The sequence below is a fragment of the Oryx dammah genome, unplaced genomic scaffold (genome assembly GCF_014754425.2).
Source record: "Oryx dammah isolate SB20612 unplaced genomic scaffold, SCBI_Odam_1.1 HiC_scaffold_17, whole genome shotgun sequence".
Classification (NCBI taxonomy): domain Eukaryota; kingdom Metazoa; phylum Chordata; class Mammalia; order Artiodactyla; family Bovidae; genus Oryx; species Oryx dammah.
The window spans coordinates 21,678,015-21,693,652 of NW_024070201.1; the positions used below are offsets into that span (position 1 = coordinate 21,678,015).

The window sequence follows — 15,638 nt, forward strand, 5'->3', positions numbered from 1 at the left end:
ACCCAGAATTAGAATTGCTAGATCATATGATAATTCTATTTTTAATTTTTTTATAGTCTGCAGAAATTTACATTTCCACCAACAATGCATAGTTTCTTTTTCTGCACATTTTTGCCAATACTTGCTATTTATTATTCTTTTGATAATTTTGAGAGATATGTAGATGATAAGTCATCTTTCTTATGATTAGTGATACTGAACATCTTTTTATGTACCTGTTGGCCATTTGTATGTCTTGTTTGGCAAAATCAACTCAGATCCTCTGACCATTTTTAAAGTCAGGTTTCTTTTTGTTGTTGCTGTTATTGGGTTTTAAGAGTTCTTTATACACTTTGACTATTAATCCCTTATTGGATATGATTTGCAAATATGTTCTCCCATTCAAATGTGGCATTTTACTTTTGTTGATAGTTTTCTTCACTGTGCAGGTTTTTTGTTTGACATAGTCTCATTAATTTGGAGTCGGAGCCAAATATATATATATATATTGCCGGACTGATGTCAAGGAGATGTCTGCTTATGTGTTCTTCTAGGAGTTTCATGGTTTCTGGTCTTACATTTAAGTCTTTAATCCACTTTAAGTTATTCTTTTGGTAGAAGTATAAAACAGTGGGCCAGTTCAATTCTTTTGCACATGGCACCAGTTTTCCCAATATTTATTTATTGAAGAGACTGTCGTTTTCCATTGTATATTCTTGCCTCCTTTTTCATAGATAACCTGGTTATACATGTGTGGATTTATTTCAGGACTCTTTGTCTTGTTTCATTGATCTATGTGCCTGTTCTTTTGTGTGTGGGTGTGTGGGTGTGTGTGTGTGCTAATACACACTGTTTTGATTACTATAGCTTGCAATGTATTAGTAGTTTGAAATCAGGGATATAATGCCTCCAGCTTTGTTCTTCTTTCTCAAGATTGCTTCAGTTATTCAAAATCTTTTGTGGTTCCATACAAATTTTAGGATGTATTGTTCTATTTCTGTGAAAAATGCCATTGAAGTTTTAATAGGGATTGCATTGAATCTGTATATTGCTTTGGGTAATACAGACATTTAAATCATATTATTTCTTCCAATTCATGAGCATGGACTATATTTCCATTTATTTGGATCTCTTTCATTTCTTTCATCAGTGTCATATAGTTTTTGGCATTATAGGTCTTTACCTCTTTGACTAAGTTTATTCCTAGATATTTTATTTTTTTGATGTAATTGTAAATGGGCTTGTTTTCTTAATTTCTCTTTCTTGTTCTTTGTTGTTAGTGTATAAAAAAACAATATTTGTATGCTGATTTTGTACTCTGCAATTTTACTGTATTCATTTATTGGCTCTAACTTTTTTGTGGAGTCATAGGATTTTCTATGTATAAAATTTGTTTTCTGCAAATAGTGACAGTTCTACTTCTTCCTTTCCAACTTGGACATCTTTCATTTCTTTTTCATGATGAATTACCCTAGCTAGGAGGGCCCATACTGTGTTGAATAAAACTGGCAATAGTGGGTATATTTATCTTGTTCCTGATCTTAAATAAAAAATTTTCAGCTTTTTGATGTTGAGTACGATGTTAGCTGTGGGCTTGTCAAATATGGCCTTTATTATGTTGAGGTGAGATCTCTCTATACTCACTTTGTTGAGGATTGTTTTTTGTGTGTGTGTGAAAGGGTATTGAATTTTGTCAAATACTTTTCTGCATTTATTGAGATGATCATAAGATTTTTATCCTTTATTTTGTTAATCTAATGTATCACATTGATTTGTGGAACTGAACAACCCTTGCATCCCTGGAATAAATCCCACTTGATAATGGTGTTCAGTTCAGTTCAGTCACTCAGTCGTGTCCAACTCTTTGCAATCGCAGCACGCCAGGCCTCCCTGTCCATCACCAACTCCCGGAGTTCACCCAAACTCATGTGCATTGAGTCGGTGATGCCATCCAGCCATCTCATCCTCTGTCATCCCCTTCTCCTCCTGCCCCCAATCCCTCCCAGCATCAGGGTCTTTTCCAATGAGTCAACTCTTCGCATGAGGTGGCCAGAGTATTGGAGTTTCAGCCTCAGCATCAGTCCTTCCAATGAACACCCAGGACTGGTCTCCTTTAGGATGGACTGGTTGGATCTCCTTGCAGTCCAAGGGATTCTCAAGAGTCTTCTCCAACACCACAGTTCAAAAGCATCAATTCTTTGGCTGATAATGTTGTATGATCCTATTAATGTATTGTTGAATTTGGTTTGTTAATATTTTGTTAAGAATTTCTGCATTTATACCCATGAAGGATATTAGTCCATAATTTTTTTCTGGTTTCCTTGTCTAGTTTTGGTATCAAGGTAATGCTAGCCTTATAAAATGACTTTGGAAGCACTCACTTCTCTTTAGTTTTTAGGAACACTTTCAAAAGGGTTGATGTCAATCTTCTTTGAATATTTGGTAGAATTCATTACTGAACATTTCCATCCTAGACTTGTTTGCTGGGAGATTTTCGATAGCTGATTCAGTCCAGTCTTAAAACTGAGTATTTCTAGACATTATACATTTCTTCTAGCTTGTCTGGTTAGTTGCTGCATAATTGTTTACATAACTCTTTTATGATCCTTTGTATTTCTCTATATCAGTTGTAATTTCTGCTCCTTCATTTATGATCTTTTTTGTTTGAGTTCTTTGTCTTTTTTTCTTGTCTCCTTCAGTTCAGTTCAGTCACTCATTCGTGTCCAACTCTTTGCAACCCCATGAATTGTGGCACACCAGGCCTCCCTGTCTATCACCAACTCCTGGAGTTCACTCAAACTCATGTCCATCGAGTTGGGGATGCCATCCAGGCATCCTCTGTCGTCCCCTTCTCCTCCTGCCCCCAATCCCTCCTAGCACCAGAGTCTTTTCCAATGAGTCAACTCTTCACATGAGGTGGCCAAAGTATTGGAATTTCAGCTTTAGCATCATTCCTTCCAAAGAAATCCCAGGGTTGATCTCCTTCAGAATGGACTGGTTGGATCTCCTTGCAGTCCAAGGGACTCTCAAGAGTCTTCTCTAACACCACAGTTCAAAAGCATCAATTCTTTGGCACTCAGCTTTCTTCACAGTCCAACTCTCACATCCATACATGACCACAGGAAAAACCATAGCCTTGACTAGACGGACCTTTGTTGGCAAAGTAATGTCTCTGCTTTTGAATATGCTATCTAGGTTGGTCATAACTTTCCTTCCAAGGAATAAGTGTCTTTTAATTTCATGGCTGCAGTCACCATCTGCAGTGATTTTGGAGCCCCCAAAAATAAAGTCTGAAACTGTTTCCACTGTTTCCCCATCTATTTCCCATGAAGTGATGGGACCAGATGCCATGATCTTCGTTTTCTGAATGTTGAGCTTGAAGACAACTTTTCACTCTCCATCTGTCGCTTTCATCAAGAGGCTTTTTAGTTCCTCTTCACTTTTTGCCATGAGGGTGGTGTCATCTGCTTGTCTCCTTAAGGTTTGTCAATTTTGTTTATCTTTTCAAAGAACCAGATCCTAGTTTCATCGCTCTTTTCTATTATCTTTTGGGCTTCCCAGGTGCCACAGGGGTGAAGAACCAGCCTGCCAGTGCAAGAGATGCAGGAGACACAGGTTCGATCAATCCCTATGTCAGAAGGATCCTCTGAAGAAGGAAACGGCAACCCACTCCAGTATTCTTGCCTGGAAAAGAGGAGGCTGGTTGGCTACAGTCCATGGGGTTGCAAAGAGTAAGACATGACTGAGCACACATGCATGCACTTTGTTCTTTTAGTTTGTATTTCACTTATTTCTGCTCTGATTTTCAATATTTAATTCCTTCTGCTGACTTTGGGCTTAATTTGTTCTTTTTTTCTTTAATTGTAAAGTAGGATCATTTATTTGAGATTTTTCTTGTATCTTGAAGTAGCCCTGTATCACTATAAACTTCCCTCTTAGAGTTCCTTTGGCTGTATCCCATAAGTTCTGGCATGTTAATTTTCCATTTTCACTTGTCTCAAGGTAATTTTTAAATTTCTCTTTTGATTTGTTCATTGACCCTTCGGTTGTTCATAGAATGCTTTTTAATCTCCACATATTTGTGATTTTTCCATTTTTTAAATAGATGATTTCTATTTTCAAACTACTGTGATGAGAAAAGATGCTTGACATGATTTTGATCTTAAGTTCATGAAACTTATTTTGTGGCCTAACATATGATCTACCGTGGAGAATGTTCCACATGCACTTGGGTGTACTTAAGTAGAACATATATTCTGCTGTTTTTGGCTGGAATGTTCTGTATATATCCATTAAGTTTGAAATAAATCTTGTAGGCAGCATATAGATGGTTCTTATATTTTTATCCATTCAGCTACTCTCTGTCTTTTGATTGGAGAGTTTAGTCCCCTTACTTTGAAAAAAATTTATTTAATTGGAGGATAATTACCTTACAATACTGTGATGACTTTTGCCGTACATCAACATTAATCGATCATGGGTATACATGTATACCCCCATCCTGAACCACCTTCCCACCTGCCTCCCCACCCTATCCCTCTGGGTTATCCCAGAACACTGGCTTTGGGTGCCTTGTTTCATGCATCGAACTTGCACTGGTATCTATTTTACATATGGTAATTACATGTTTCAATGCTATTCTCCCAAATTATCCCACCTAGTCTCTTACTTTTAAGATAATTATTGATTGGTATGTACTTATCACCAATTTGTTAATAGTTTTCTGCCTGTCTGCCGGTTTTATCATTTCTTTTTGTTTCATCATTTGATTTCTTTTCTGTTGTTTGATGACTTTCTATAGTGTTATGCTTAGATCCCTTCCTCATTTTTGTGTGTGTATCTACTATAGATTTTTGCCTGGTGATTACCATGAGAGTGATATCTAAACAGCTTCTACATGAAATATATATTTTAAGTTTAAAGACGTTTGAATGTATTATAAAACCCTACATTTTCATTTCTACATTTTTATGTTTTGATGTCACACTTAAAATTTTTTACTTTCTGTAATCCTTAATTAGTTGCTTTGTAGTTTTAAAAATTACTTTTGTCTTTTAATCTTTATATTAACTTTGTAAGTGATTAATCCACTAATTATTATATGTTTACCTCTATAATGAGATTTTTACTTTCACCTATTTCTTGTTCCTAATTAGTGCACTTTCTTTTCAGCTTAAGAAAGTCCCTTTAACATTTTTTGTAAGACTGGTTTAGTGGAGATGAGCCCCTTTAGCTTTTGTTTGTTTGAAAAGCTATTTATTTTTTTACAGTTTTGAATGATAAAACTTTCCAGGTAGAGTATTCTTGGTTGGAAGTTTCTTCCTTTCACCAGTTTGAATATATCATGCTACTCTTTTCTGGCCTGCAAACTTTCTCCTGAGAAATCTGCTGATACTCTTATGGGGCTTCTTTTGTATGTAATAAATTGCTTTTCCTTTTGTTGTTTTCAAGATTCTCTCTTTAACTTTTGATATTTCAATTATAATGTGTCTTGGTGTCTTTGCATTTTTCTTTTTTTGAAACTCCCTGGATTTCCTGGATCTGGGCATCTGTTTCATTCCCCAGGTAAGGGAAGTTTTCAGCTATTATTTTTTCAAATAAGTTTTCTGCTCCCCTTTCTCTCTTTTCTCCTTTAGAGAACCCAGTAATGTGAATGCAATTCTGCTTGATGTTTGACCCACTGGTTCCTTAACTTCACTGTCTAAAATTTGTTTTCTATTTTGCTGCTCTGTTTGAGTAAGTTCTACTGCCTTGTATTTCAGATAACTGATTCATCTAGTCTGCTGTTGAGTCCCTCTAGTGTATTTTTCAATTTAGTTGTTGTCTTCTTCAGTCTGTGACTTCTGTTTGGTACTTTCATCTATATTCTGTTTGTTGAGGTTCTTACCGAGTTCATCCATTCTTCTCCTGAGTTTGATGAGTATCTTTATGACCATTACTTTAAAATACTTATCAGGTAAATTACTTATCTCCATTTCATTAAGATTTTCTTCTGGGGTTTTATCTTATTCATTCCTTTGGAAAATATTCTTCTCATTCCTCACTTTGCTTGACTTTCTGTATTTGTTTTTATATATTAGGCAAAACAGTTATCTCTCCTAGTCTTAAAGGCATGATCTTGTGTAAAGATGAACCTTATTATTTAACCTTACCCTAGTTCTTGGCAGTCACTCAACCTTTGTGATTGTATATGTAGCCTGATTTATTCTTGATAGGTCCCAAGTGTTGAGGGACCTGTGAGTATTTCAGAGGGAGAGACCTCAGTTAGCACCTAGCTTTAGGCTTACTAGAAGCCAGACTCCCAGGCAGCCGTTTTTAAGGTATGTAAATATATATTGCCCTGTGGGACTGCAATGATAAATTCTGCTAGCCACCAGAGCTAGCCATCTGAAGGTGTCCTTTTGACTACAGTTGGCAGAAATCAGGGCTATCGTAGTGTGTGTGAGATCCTTTCTTGTAGGTGCCAGTGAACTGCAGTAAAGCCAAAGAAGAGTGCAGAGATGGTTCCCCCATGGCTTTTAGATGAGATAAACGTGAAGTGTGCTCCTCAGCTGAAGCTCAAGGACAAGTTGTTAGTCCTTTTTCATAGGGACACTGGAGGTACATTTCAGTCTGCTGTCTGTGCAGCACCCTGAGGGTGGTAGTCTTCTGAGAACTCCTCATTTGATTGTCTCAGATTCATGGGACCTAGAAATGCATTCCCTCCAGCCACCAAAATTAAGAGGTCTAGGAACATTCCCCCATGTGGGCTGTGTACACCTGCCTGGCCTTGGCAGGTACAGGAGAGAAATATGGGGGTGCAGTGTGCCCAGAGGTATTAGCAGGTTATAGGGAGAGTACCAAGATGGCACTCGTCTGTGCCAGTGCTAGCAAGATAGAAGGAAATTGCCAAAACAGCACCTGCCAGTGTCTTCATCCAGGTGGAGAGAGTACTAACAAGCTCTTGCACTTTCCTCAGATGCTTTAAAATTAGCAAATGACTCTTCTTTCACATTTGGTCTGGGTGCTTTTCAAAGTGCTACTTTTATGATGGTCCTATGGTAAATAAATCTGCACACAAGCCCTTTTAGAGCAGAATCTGTTTCCCACAGCCCTGTGGTTCTCCTGGATATAAACTCTACTGATTTTCAAAGCCAGATATATTGGGGGCTTATCTTTTTGGTATAGTTCTCCAGGGCTGGGGTGCCTGCTGTGGGGCACTGACTTTTTGCTCCTCGAGGAATAGCTCTGCTTTATGTTATCAGTCTCTGTTGTGGGTTGCTGCACCCTAAATGGGGTTCTTGGTGAAACCATGTTTCTCCATCTCCTACCCATCTGAATGTGGCTCTTTTATCCTTTCTTGTGGAGGAAATTTCAGCTAGTTTTTAGGTCTTTTTCAGAGGGAATGGTTTATATGTAACTGTAGATCTGTTGTCTGTGGCAGGAGGTGAGTTCAAGATCTTGTGAGGCCACCATCTTGAACTGACTGTCCATTTGGTGGCTATTTAACACTTTTATATAGATTCAGTTCATATATAATAAATAAGCATACATATATGCATATATACACATATGTATGCTTTTTATTTTACATTTACTTTTTAGAGAACCACATGACTCTCCATAAACATTGTTCAAATTAAAAAAACGACAAGAATAGAGAGGGTATCAGTGAAATATATGCATTACCATGTGTAAAACAGATAGTGGGAAGTTGCTGTATAACACAAGGAGATTAGCCTGGTCTCTGTGATGACCTAGACTGGTGGGATGGGAGTAGGCAAAAGGGAGGCTCAAGAGGGAGGGGAGGGAGTCTATATATATAGACTTATGGCTGATTCATGTTGCTGTATAGCAGAAAGCAACACAACATTGTAAAGTAATTATCCTCCAATTAAAGAAAAAAACAAGAGAAAGAATGAGCTTTTGGAATATCTAAGTGCCTTGATGAAAGGGATCAAGGCAAAGTGGGGGTGGGGATATTGAAAATAAATGGCTGAGATTTCCAAAGAAAATTACACTTTCTAGACAATTTCATAAAAATATGGCCTCAAATATTTTAACATGGTTTGTAAATATATCCTTTATTATTTTTTCCCCTGCTAGAATGTAAATTCCATAAGAGTAAGAATATCATCAGCTTCAGTTTTGTGAACCTGGTGTGTAGCAGACATCTGATAAATGCTTGCTGAATGAATAAATATCTAAAATTATGATAAAAATAATGCCACAATAACCTGTTTGTCTCAAGAGCTTCTGAGATGTTTAAAGAATAGCTTCACTTTCAATATGCCAATGTGAAAGCAGATATTTTTACTGGGTAGAAGAGACACTTCTCTGTGGCAATAGTGTTAGCAGTTCACAACTCACTTGGCCTACCAGCTTTGAAACTATCATTCTAAACAAACTATTTAATTTGGAGTTCACATATTTCATTTTGCCTATAAAGTGAGATTATTATTTTCATTTTAAATTAGTTTGATTCTGCCTAGTTCAGTTCAGATAAATGCAATTTGCAGTATAGTTAAGTTTGCCAAAAGCTTTAAAAGGAGAGTAGGCTAAAGAACTTGAACTTTTTTTCTGAAAGTACTGACTTATTTTCAGTAGAAGAAAGACATGGTGAAATTTATGTTTCAAAGAGCTCTCTCTGGCACCAGTATAGAAAATAGATTTGATGAGATATTAATAAATTTGGACAGAGGCCAGAAAACAGCTGCAGAAACAATTTTAACAAGTTAAGAGTTGATGAGGCTACAAACTAAGGCAGTGGCTGTAGGCATGATTCAAGAGAGATTAAGAAGCATTTTTTAGCTGATTAGTTGCGGGTCAAATGGAAAAAGGAGGAATTGAGGATGACTTCAAAGTTTCTGGGCAATTTGTTGAGTGATTACCTCATTAAGAAAACAGAATGAAAGACAGTCTTGAATAGAAAATTATTAAATCAGTTTTGCAAATCTGAGAGATAAGTATCACGGAAGTCAAAAAGCAAAGGAACTTCAACAAGAAGCAGCTGGTTGGAGTCAGAAGCTGTAAAGTCCATAATTTAGACACAAGCTTAAACTTGTTCAATGAATTTGGCAATTAGAAATTTTTGATATCACTAGAACAGTTTAGGGAAAGTGGAGGAAGGGAAGGCAAGTGGACAAAGATCTAGAACAGAATGGGATAAAAAAAAGTAAAGACATTGAATATAAACTGTTCTTTTAGGAAGTTTAACTATAAAGAGAGAGGGTGGCAGTTACTGGGGGATATATAACTTGCAAATTACAATTTCTGGCTCCAGATTCATAGTCCCAACTGTAGGATGTACTAATGAATTACCTTCTCAAGTATGTCCAAATAACCTGTCCCAAACTGAAACCTGGGCTTCCCAGGTGGCAGAGTGGTAAAGAACCTGCCTACCAATGCAGGAGACACAGAGATGTGGGTTTAATCCTTGGGTTGAAGATTCCCTGGAGTTGGAAATGCAACCTGCTCTAATATTCTTGCCTGGAAAATTCCGAGGACAGAAGAGGCTGGGAGGAGTCCATAAGGTTGCAAAGAGTTGGACACGAACGACCTACCCAGTGAAACTGAAACTTGGGAGTTCTTCTCAATTCCTTTGTTTAATCTTTTCCTGTCTCAAAAATACCACAGATTTTAACTCAGAAATGTGCCTAGAATTTGATGTCTCCTCTCCATCTCCACCAGCACTATTTTAAATCTAGCTTTTGTCATTTCTCATATCTTCTATTTCAGTTTCCTCTCCTTGTTTTTCTTCCTTTCAGACTCTCCCTCATTCCACTGTCTAGCCAGTTATTTCCCATCAGGCTAAAATTTCCCCTCCCTTTTTTGCCTACCAAACCCTTCTTCACTGTTTATCCTTTAAGTCACAGCTCAAACATTTCCTCCAGGAAAACTGACTCCTCCACACTTGGCTAATCCTTCTCTCATGAGTGCCCACAACCCCCTCCCTGTGTTCATGCTTCTAAAATAGTTCTTATTACCCTGAATTAAGATTACTTTGATTACAAATAGGTCTACCCATCTTCAATCTGAGTTTATTTAAGACAATGAGATGCCTTCTGAGTTTTTAATCTTCAACACCTGGAAAGAGTTTATCACACAGTAGGAGCTCAAAAAATGTTAAATACATGTTTTCTATGATAAACCTTGTTGCCATGACAACACTGTGTAAAGAGACTGGTAGAAATTTTTTTTCTATCTTAAAACTCTAACTCTGGAACTTCCCTGGTGGTCCAGTGGTTAAGAATCCACCTTGCAATGCAGGGGACATGGGTTTGATTCCTGGTCAGGGAACTAAGATCCCACAGACTGCATAGCAACAAAATCCATGTGCCACAATTGCTGATTCCATGCTTCAGAGTCCGAAGCAGCTAAGACCTGACACAGCCAAAAAAAAAAAGAACACCAAAAAACTTAAACCATCCGAAAGCCACTAAGAAAGGGAAAGAATAGGGAAATCTGAAGACGGATTTTTAAAAATAGAATTTCTCAAATATTCTTCTTCTTTTTTTCTCTAGTATTAACAGTTTTACTTTCTCTTTTATTTCATGCAAGTGTTTATTTTGAATTCTTTATTTTCTTAGCACTTTCTTTTTTGTTAGATCTTAAAACATCTATCTAGATTACAAGTATTGTGTTCCTCTTCTGCTCCCACTGCCCTCAGTTTTCCTCTTTTCCTTTCTCATCCATATTCCTTTGCTTTCTTTAATCTATAAAAATTATAGGTCCCATCAGATAAAAATGCTTTGAATATTTCAGGCTAAGATTCTGAGATTATTAACTTTTTCTTTTTAAAGAGTTATAAACTACCCCAGACAGATTCTTCCAGGAATATGCAGGGATCATTGATTCTTTGCATCAATAAAAAGTTTTAGTTATACAAGCCTTGGAAACTAGCCAGAGGCTAGTAGTGAATGGCAGAAAATCATTCATCTATCATAAATGGTGATTAAACCACATATGTTCCAACCTTTTCTGGGGGTAAGTCATTTAATTCTGAGGGCCTTAGTTTCCTCATTTGGACAAGAGAGTGTTGAATGGTCAATATTTGAGTTTTTTTTTTTTTCACCTAGCTCCAGCATTCTATAATTATAGATTCTAGTTAAGGTGGCAGAGAAAGAGGCATTTATATGTGGCAAACATCCTAGTAACCACTTCCTCATAATTCAAAAACAATACATACCAATGGAATATTTAACTAGCTTTATTAAGCCAAGGGAATTTAAAAACGTACTATCAGATTAAAAGTCAAAATGTCTTGAAATTGAAAAGCAGTAATGATTATGTTTATCTTTGCTGTGGAATTCCAATTCTGTGGAATAGGTACGGGATGAAATGAGGAAGCATGTTACCTAACTAATTCCCTAAAATTGGGTAGGTAGTCATCTCGACAGCAACAAGGTCAAAATAGAACTTTTCAGTTCTATAAGTCATTTTGTCCTTCAAGATTTTGCCATCTTAATGAAGATAAGTATGTGGGCATGGTAGAGGTGGGGAGTGGAAGAAGACTCAGGTAAAAATTTAGGTAAATATTAAATGATAAAAGGTGTACAGTATATAATCTGTTGAGGCCTGATAGAGGCCATGACTAAAATAGGCTGGAGCAAGCATCCCAGAAGCAGCTGAGTCACTGCCCGGGCGGGATCAAAATTTATTACCCCTGATGGGAGGACTCAGCCTGTCAGCATGCTCCCAGTAGCCTGGTCTGTGCCAATCGGGACGAAGATAGATATCTCCTAAGAAAGCCCGCGCGCGCGAAAATCTAGCCAATTGATAGATGCAAAGAAACCCTTGTAACCAATCCAACCTTGCCAATTCCCTGTCTTTGTCCTAAACTTATAAATACTACTGTAATATAGGGCTCGGGGCTCTGGCTTTATTCCACTGTGTTGGATACAGTCAGGGTCGTGGCTCGAGCTAGCAATAAATTCTCTTTTTGCGTTTGCATTGCTGTGGATGTCTTGTTCTCTCAGTTCTGGAGATTGGGACCTTGGGCAAAACAAATCAACTGTTAAATACAGACTCAAAGCAAGAAGCCCAAATAGAACTGCTGGATGCTTGTGTGAAAAGGAGAATTGAATTTAATCCTGATTGCTTGATTGAAGAGATAGAGTACAAGGAAGAGCATTTAGATGATAATTAACCCCATACTGTGGTGAGAGGTGGACTGAATGGAGCTATTTTTTTGACTGTAGTGGAAATTCTGCAGTCCTGCAGTGAACACAAGGTAGGGTGGATTAGACTATAGAGGGCTTGGAAAAATCACAAAGAACATATTTAATCTCACAGGCAATAAGAAAGCAGATTACTGAGCTGGCAATGACATGAAAAATATTAGAGACAGGCTATGAAACTATGATAAGAATTCATGAATGAATTAATATAAGAATTCATAATATTTACATAGGGATATTATGGACAAGCCAGATTTAAAAAGATATTTTGAAGGAAGATTTAAATCTTGGACTGTGAAGAAAGCTGAGTACCGAAGAATTGATGCTTTTGAACTGTGGTGTTGGAGAAGACTCTTGAGAGTCCCTTGGACTGCAAGGAGATCCAACCAGTCCATTCTGAAGGAGATCAACCCTGGGATTTCTTTGGAAGGACTGACGCTCAAGCTGAAACTCCGATACTTTGGCCACCTCATGCGAAGAGTTGACTCATTGGAAAAGACTCTGATGCTGGGAGGGATTGAGGGCAGGAGGAGAAGGGGAAAACAGAGGATGAGATGGCTGGATGGCATCACTGACTCGATGGATGTGTTTGAGTGAACTCCGGGAGTTGGTGATGGACAGGGAGGCCTGGCGTGCTCCAAGTCATGGGGTTGCAAAGAGTCAGATACAACTGAGTAACTGGACTGAACTGAACTGACTGAGATAGTTACATGTAGGCATGGGCTTCCTGGTAGCTCAGATGGTAGAGAATCTGCCTGCAATTTAGGAGACCAGGGTTCAATCCCAGGGTTGAGAAGATACCCTGGAGAAGAGAATGGCAACCCACTCCAGTATTCTTGCCTGGAGAAATTCCAAGGAGAGAGGAGTTTGGTGGGTGGGCTACAGTCTATGGGGTCACAAAGAGTCGGACACAACTGAGCAATTAACACACACATACAGATGGCATAAAGAAGAATTTAAGAATTTAAGAATCTTCATTTAAGAAATGAAGATATTACTCAGCCCTTTCCTTGCTGTGAAATAAAATTCTTCTGGGGAATGCTATAATATTGTCCAATGTAGCACAGCATAAGGGTGCTGGTGCAGATTCCATCAAGATTTCGGATAATTTTTTGTTTGTTTTTAAAATAGTTGATTCAGAGTTGAGGCTCCCTTTAAAGAGAAGCTTATTTATTTTAACATTCTAAAGCAATGATTCTTGAGGGTTCATGAGGTCAAAGAAATTTTCAAAATAGAATCTAAGATGTAATTTGTAATTTTCACTTTCATAAGTGTATACAACAGAGTTTACCAGGGACTACATTTTGTGTGATATTGCATAGACTGAATGCAGAAGCAGATGAGAATACACCTGTTTTTTTTTTTATTAGGCCAGATGTTAAAGAGATTTGTAAAAATGAAAACAATTTCACTTTGCACAGGAGATTTTTTTTGCAATATATAGTTATCCATAATTTAAAATGTTATTTAGTTATTTATGCTAACATGTCATGTGTCTATTGTTATCTTCAAATAAACAGGTCATTATTTTTTACATTTCTCAGTTTTAATTTTTTTTTTAATTTTTTTATTTTACTTTACAATTCTGTATTGGTTTTGCCATACATTGACATGAATCCACCACGGGTGTACATGCGTTCCCAAACATGAACCCCCCTCCCACCCCCCTCCCCACAACATCTCTCTGGGTCATCCCCGTGTACCAACCCCGAGCATGCGGTATCCTGCATCGGACATAGACTGGCGATTCGATTATTATATGATATTATACATGTTTCAATGCCATTCTCCCCTCAGTTTTAATTTCTAATATAGCAAATGACAGTAATACAATAAATAGCCCAGAGAAACAAAAATTCTTCAGGATCCTCAATAATTTTTAAGAGTATAAAGAGGTCATGGGATCAAGATGTTTGAGAACATTTCCTCTAAAGTGATACTCTCCAAGAGTGGCTAAAAGAGAGAAAAAGATTTTCCTCTGACTATGCTATCTATGTTTCTTTTGTTGTTATCAACTAGTCTCCCATCATAGTGATGTGAGAGAAGTAAAATTCCTCTCAATCGCTTTTCTATCTTATCACTTACTTGTCATCTCCATGCTTGAGTATTCTACATAGCAAGTAATGATATTTCTTACCTGTGCTCAGTAGCTTCCTAGGAGAGGAAACCTGATCTGAAAGGTTTGAGGTCCTTTTCTTTTCCTGTAGAAGACGGCAGCCCCTTCAGCAGCCGAACCAGGCAGCCAGGAGCGCTGAAAGCATTGGAAAGCAGAACTCTTGCCGGTCCGGATCAGACTGCCGTCTGGGAAGGAGGGGGCGTAGCCCTAGGGAGAAAGGAGGAAGAAGGTGGAGGGAGGAGACTATTCTGGCACGCCTAGGACCCGCCTTCAAACGTGGCCTGTTTCCTAAGGCAGTGAAACCTGAAACAAAGTGTCAGAGAATAAGGATATTTCTTTTAATATAAAATCACGTTAATGAAATCATTTCTTCTGTTGCAGTTCTGGCCCTTCAAAGTTTCTACCTCTTTCCGAAGTACACCCAAACACTTAAAAAAAAAAAAAAAAAAAAAGCACCTGCTTGGTCAATCAGAAGCATTTTTCTCACATTAATTTTTCTCTTCTGAGACTTTCTATTCAGGCTTTAGCACATTTTCTCATCTAACAGAGCTGAATACCATGGGATGGCAGAAGCGGAACATGACTTAGCAACTGAACAACAGTGATGAATAATCAGCCCTAGGAGGGGTAAGTCCTGTAATGTAATCACCCCACCTAAAATGAAACTGGTAAAGAGCAGAGTGTTACTATCACAGCCTTGAAAATAACTAACAGAAACAAAGTTTCTTAGCTAATTTCTCTTGAACATGTGCTAAATTGTATTACCTTGCTAGCAAGGGAATTAGCAGTGATTTTTTTTTTTTTTTTTTTTGCTTTTTTTTGCCAGTTCAGAGACTGTATGGAAACAGCGCTTCTAGAATTAGGAAACAAAACGTTTATAAAAACAGCTAGTTGAGGTGTTTTTGTTGTTGTTGCTTGTGTGTTTTTTTAGTTGTCAACAAGATAGGGTTTTCATTTCATAACGTCAAAGAAACATTATGTCCACAGTAGTTATTACAAAGGAAGTCTAAGATAAGATGGTTGAGGGTGCTTGGTACAGTGATTATCAGAAGGAAAAAAAAAAACACATAAGAAACCAATGCAATATTGTAAAGCAATTATTCTCCAATTAAAAATAAATAATCAAAAAAGAAGTGTATGATGGGATTTTGCTGGTGGTTCAGTGGTTAGGAATCTGCCTGCCAATGCAGGGAACAAGGGTTTAATCCCTGGTCTGGGAAGATTCCACATGCCCTGAGGTAACTAAGCCTGTGCATACAGCTACTGAGCGCAGGTACCCTAGAGCCAGTGCTTGGCAATGAGAAAAGCCGCTGCAACAAGAAGCCCATGCACTGCAACTACAGAGTAACCCCCAGTGGCTACAACTAGAGACAACCTGCACGCAG

General features: G+C 37.7%; 1 protein-coding gene across 3 annotated transcripts in view; it reads right to left on the minus strand.

The window, feature by feature from the left end:
• The window catches only part of IL18 (interleukin 18), a 28,425-nt gene extending 13,970 nt beyond the window's left edge, over nt 1-14,455 (minus strand). For all 3 annotated transcript variants that reach the window (XM_040257988.1, XM_040257990.1, XM_040257989.1), the window contains exon 1: nt 14,275-14,455. The gene's annotated coding sequence lies outside the window, so the exon portion shown is untranslated. The remainder of the gene's footprint in view (nt 1-14,274) is intronic.
• Between the last annotated feature and the right edge of the window lie 1,183 nt (nt 14,456-15,638).